This window comes from Notamacropus eugenii, chromosome 1 (genome assembly GCF_028372415.1).
Source record: "Notamacropus eugenii isolate mMacEug1 chromosome 1, mMacEug1.pri_v2, whole genome shotgun sequence".
Taxonomy (NCBI): Eukaryota; Metazoa; Chordata; class Mammalia; order Diprotodontia; family Macropodidae; genus Notamacropus; species Notamacropus eugenii.
Genome location: NC_092872.1, coordinates 161,870,883 through 161,876,882, shown reverse-complemented (window position 1 = coordinate 161,876,882; position 6,000 = coordinate 161,870,883).

The window sequence follows — 6,000 nt, the reverse complement described above, 5'->3', positions numbered from 1 at the left end:
TCATTGACCTTAGAATTAGAAGACCTGGATTTAGGTACAGTATTTAAGAGCTGTGTAACCATGGGCAAGGCACTTTCTGGGTTTTAGAAAGTTGTTGTCTCACATTTATAGAGGAGAGACAATAATAGTGGCATGTCCTGCTTCACAAGTTTCATGAGTGAAATGCTTTGCAGTCTACCATGAAATATAAATGAGAGTCATTACTGTTTCTATCCGGAATTATTTGTCTTTTGTTCCTGTGAGAGAATGTTGCTTTAAAGAGGTCATATTTGATCCTTTTTGGACACGCTGTGTGAATCAACCCTGCAAAATTGGTAGCTTGAGTAATTGACATTATATAATGTTCAAAGATTTTGTAAAGAACATTCTTCATGGCAAATTTGTGAGTTTCATAGGGCATTTATTATTAACATCCCCATCTTACAGATGAAGAAATTGAGGCATTAAGAAGTTATTACACAGCTAATATATCTGAAATGGGTTTCAAACCCAGTTCTCTTGCTTTCCCTTCCCCTAATTCATTGTTCATTCCATTATAGCACACTTTAATCATCAAAATATAGTCATTTCCGTGCCTCAGTTCATCACTTTCCCATATTTTCCAGTATGCTATGGAGTGACAAACCAAATTCAGAGCAGTGACTTTGAGTGACAGCTATTTTATATGACATATGTTATCAGTAATCATAAGGTCAGATTGATTTCTTATAAAATGAAGAATTGGATTGTAGTGACTATATTAATGAAATGATTTGTCAGTAACCACATTGGGGGGTGGGTGACATTAATGTATTCAGTCATCATGACTTCTGAAGGAGAAACCCTTCTCACCACAATTCACAGAGAATTCTTATGGCTGATTTTCTGTGAGTATAAAAGTGTGTTTTTCACTATCAGGTTGGTGAGTGTAATGGACTCTGTGAAGCAGCATACTTTATTGGGAAAAGAACTTGATTTGGAGTCAGAGGGCTTGAATTTGAATACTGGGTGTGACCTTATTAGGTCACAACTTCTCTGGGCCTCAGTTTCCTCATCTATAAAATTATGGGATTGGGCTAGATACCCTCTAAGGACCCTGCTAATGCATTTTAAGCTTTTGCTCCTATAGATGGAAAGACTTGGGGACAGATGAGCTTAGGAAAGTTTTGACAAATTTTTGTGAGCCAAATTTCACCAACCAGTCAGTCGTATGAGTAGATGTTATAGGTAGTTGCCTAACTGGTGTGATTTCTGAGGTCAAAAAAATTTTCCTATCTTATTTTACCCTTTAAGAATTTCTCTCCCACCTGTTCCCGAATGTTTAAAATGCCTTTAAGGGAAGAAAAAAAACCATTTATTCATAAATTAAGGATCATGGTTTAAATACAGCTACACTTATGTCCTTGTTTGTTCCTTATCTTAAGTATGGTATATATATTTGGTATTCTTAGTCTGTGGAGCTATTAGAATAACTGGGGCAACTAGCTGGTGCAGTGGATAGAGCACCAGTGCAGGAGTCAGGAGGACCTGAGTTCAAATCTCACCTCAGACACCTGACACTCACTAGCTGTGTGATCTTGGACAAGTCACTTAACCCCAATTGCCTCATCCTGGGTCATCTCCAGTCATCCTGAGGAATATCTGGTCACTGGATCCAGATGGCTCTGGAGGAGAAGTGAGACTGGTGACCTGCACAGCCCTCCCTCACTCAAAACAAGTGCAAGTCATGTCATTATTTCTCTGATGGCATGGTCTTCTTTGGCAATGAAGGGCAAACACACACACATCAGAATAACTGTTCTCTCACCCTCCTACTCCAGCCCCAGTCCTAATCCCCATCATTGGCCATTTAATAAAGATAAAAAACCACTCAAAGTCTGAGAGTTGAGAAATGCAGTTTCTTTAATAAAACCAGTTAGTGGCCCCCAGGTGAATGCAGTCAACAGGACAATAAAAGCTGATAAAAATCATCCACAAGGATGATAAAAACAATCAGAATGTAAGTTCCCTAGGGTATCAGGAATGCCCCATCAGTCTTAAGAGTTGTTTCTGTATATTCCTGGCTCCAAAGACCCACAGCTAGGTTCCACATCAGTCCATTTGGGAACCCAACTGCCCTCATGATGTTCCATAGAGTTTTGGCTTATGGCATCTTGGCACTACATTGGGTGGTATAGGATGGTGGGGTTAATTCTAACCACCTCAGTTCCACTACTGTCTTGGCCCACAACACTTTGAGAGAAGTAATATGTTAAATTCATTATAGCATAAATGAGTGGCATCAGCTCTTTCTTTTTTCTAAAAGTAGGGTTTTTTTTAATCAAAAGGAGACAGTTACTTAGAGTAGAAGGGAATATATAAAAAAAAAGACTCAGGGCATTGATCAAAATTTTTTCACACTTACAATTTTGCCTCTGCCTCATCCTAAGACTCATTATTTCAAGTACTATTCTATCATATTTCTAAAGATGGTGACTGAAATAGCCTGTCTTGAATTTGAACATTGAACCAAAATCCTCTATTGTGTGTGACCTAATTGTTCCTTCAGCATAATTAATTTGACATAGAAACACTTCAGTGAAATGTATGTCATTTTTGTAGGAAATGGTGCTAGCAATTAATTAATTTCAAAATACACAGTTTCTGCTTTCCGTGCCATAGTTTCCATCTGAGTCAACACGTATTTATATTTCTGTCTGAGGGAGATAACACACCCAGCTTAAGAAGTAAACAATTAGAGAAACAACTGAATAGTGTTATTTGCTTGGGTTGACCTTTTCGTGCTTGTGCATTCAGAAAAAAAAATTTGAACCAAAAAAAACCCCCAACAAAACAGCTATGAATAGCTCTGCAAAGTGTTAACCACCAACAGGTATATGATGCTCTAGCTTACCACCCCTCAAAAAATGTGTTAATGAGTCTTAGAATCTTCACAGAGCCCAATGGCTATTAGAATGTTCATATGAAATCCTATAAATTTAAGAATTATTCAACAACTCTATTTTTTTCCCCCTTGCTTATCTCACCATGTCTTTGTGTAAGAAACATAATTTCTCCTCCATTGTTTCTCCCAGGAGTCTCCTAATGTCTCATTTAGCCCAATATGTTTCTAAATCTGTGTTTTTATTATACTCCAATCGGCTTCTGTTAGCTTTCATTTAAACCTGTGAAGTCACCATGGTGAATTATTGCACCAGAGGGTAACAGGTAGGTAGCTTAGAAACTCAGTGGCTTCTAAAATTTGAAAACAGGTAGAGATTGTTAATTCTAAGGAACTAGGTGGCCTTCAAAAAGATCTCCCATAGCAAGTGGGAGGAATGGGACAATGAGGAGATAGGTTCTTGGTTCCCATAAAGGCAGCTAGATAGTGTAGTGAATAAAGCATCGGACCTGGAATGGTGAAGACCCAAGTTCAAATCTGGCCTCTGACATTATTAGTTGTGTGACCCTGTTTAAGTGATCTCAGTTTCCTCCTTTTTAAAACAGGAATAATAATAATAGCACCCACTTCTATGGGTTATTGTGGAGATTAAATAAACTAATACTTGTAAAGCTCTATATAAATGCTACCTATTATTTTTCTCATGCAAAGCTCCAGCCCTGTTCTGGCAGTATGAGTACCAACTTCTTCCAGGCACATAAAACTGCAAGTATTGAGTTGACATATTACAAAATGGTGACGATTCAAATGACTGATTTCTGAAGTGTAAATCTTACCTGCCTGTTCAGTTATAATCTGCTGCAGTCATCTAGTTTTTTCATTTTTTTCTTCAACAAACTTTATCCCCAGAAGGTGAAATGATTTAGTTATTAAGATATGAAAGAGGTTCATTTGTGTAAAGAAGTATTTTTCCTGGAAAGAATTTAGTGTTCATAAAATTAGTCTGTCCTCCTGATTATTTGGTATTCCTAGCCTGTGGAGTTATCAGAATAACAGTTCTCTCACCCTTCCACCCTAGCTCTAGTTCTAACCCCTATTATCTGCTATTTTATAAAGTAAATGCTATCAGATGGAATGGCAGTTCAGATAAATCCCTAGGCAGCATATAGGTCACTATAGCAGCGTGCGGTGGAATTCTTGAATGGGAAAAAGGCTCTTAAAAGCCACACACTGAAAATTAGACTTGAACCTTAACAAAAAGGGGAGGTGGTAAGACCACTCCTCCTGCAGTAGATGCTGACTCCCTTTTTGTGACAAATTGAATGTTCCTTCTCTGGAACATGGACCATTCATCTTGTTTGAGGTGGATTGTGGTTTGCTGCTTCAGGCTCTAGGTTACCCATCTGTATTCATTAAGATTGCTGCAGTACAGAGGAATGGGGGTAAATGATGCATTCTCATTTCACAAAGATCCAGTATCAGAATCCTAATTTATCTAGAAAACACAAGGTAATGTTCCCAATTCTTCTTGTCTTTCTTAACTAGTGTTCAATATTGGCCTGTCTAGCTATGTTACTGAGAAGAGAATGGTTTCAATGTGTCAGGCTAATCTTTTTAGGCTACTCTAAAGACTAATGCTGATATATGAAACCAAGGGAATATATTTTGCAGAGTATCTCTGTGAGCCTACACAGTAAAAGTTAAATACATTTTTTTCTTTTTGAGAATGAAAACATATTAAAATATTTTTCCTTTTTGAATGAGGATATTTTAGGTAGAGATCTGAGTTTCTTCCATTGGAATAATAGTTATAATATTAAAGTTTATATTGCATATTATAGCAATTCATATTATATATTATAATATTTATGACATAACATAATGGATAAAAGGCAATTTGTTTTGAATCAGCAAGACTTGGGGTCGAGTCTGGTGTCTGATCAGTACCATCCATAGAACTGTGGGTTAATCACCATCTCTCAATGCTCCAGACAACTCTGTAAGATTATATGTTACTTCTGTTGTTGATCTGAGTTTGTGGAAGAATTTCCAGATTGTGTGTTCCTAACTCCAATTAAATAAAACCTTGATCAAAATGAAATAAAAATAACTTATTTGTTGGTATAGCACTTTGCTATTTGTAGTTAATTTCTTGCTAGGTAAGGCAGTAGATAGAATGCTGGGTCTGAAGTCAGGAAGACTCATCATTCAAATCTGGCCTCAGACACTTCTCTCTCTCTCTCTCTCTCTCTCTCTCTCTCTCTCTCTCTCTCTCTCTCTCTCTCTCTCTGTGTGTGTGATCCTGGGCAAGTCACTTAACCCTGTTTGCCTCAGTTCCTTATCTATAAAATAAGCTAGAGAAAGAAATAGCAAATTACTCTAGTATCTTTGCCAATAAAACCCCAAATGGTGTCATGAAGAGTCAGACGACCAAGAAACAACTGAAATTCCTCTGGTGTTACTAAACTGGCATTCGATTGGCATCCTAAAGAGGAATATTTCTGTCTAACTCTCCTTTCAGCCCTCCAGCCATTTACCTATTCTTGCTCATTTTTTCACCTGACCACAGACGTTGAATGCATCATCATAGAAAAGGCTATTTTGTTGTCTATTGGCAAAAATATGTGTTTTTTTGTATCCAGTTAGTATGTTCAATTTTAGTCCAAGAAGTAACAAGTAGGGGAAATCCCAAAGAGAACCTACAGATTTGAAGGCACAAATTTAAAATTCAATTGTTATTGTTAAGGCTTTTTGTGTGTCAAGAACAACTTTAGTGATAGAAGCACAACTGATCCTGAATTAATTTCTCTCTCTATTTTCTTTGCTTTGGGTGTTTCATTGTGGAGGGCTGGAAAATGAAAGAAGGGTAGGAAAGCAGGGATAGTATTCCAACTCCATTTTATTGTATTCTCAAATTAATCGATGGCAAATAAGTAGGTCTTGGGTTGTTCTCTCCACCTCCCAGCAGATGCAAATGATTAACTCCTCAACTTTCATTTAGTAACTTGGGGACATAGTCTTTAATGGTTACCACATGGAGGCCTCCAAAGTTAGATGTGGGAAAACAGCCTAAAAATCTAGGATTTCTTAAGCCTGTATTCAAATTCTTTCACAATTAATCTTAATCGTTCCAAATTATT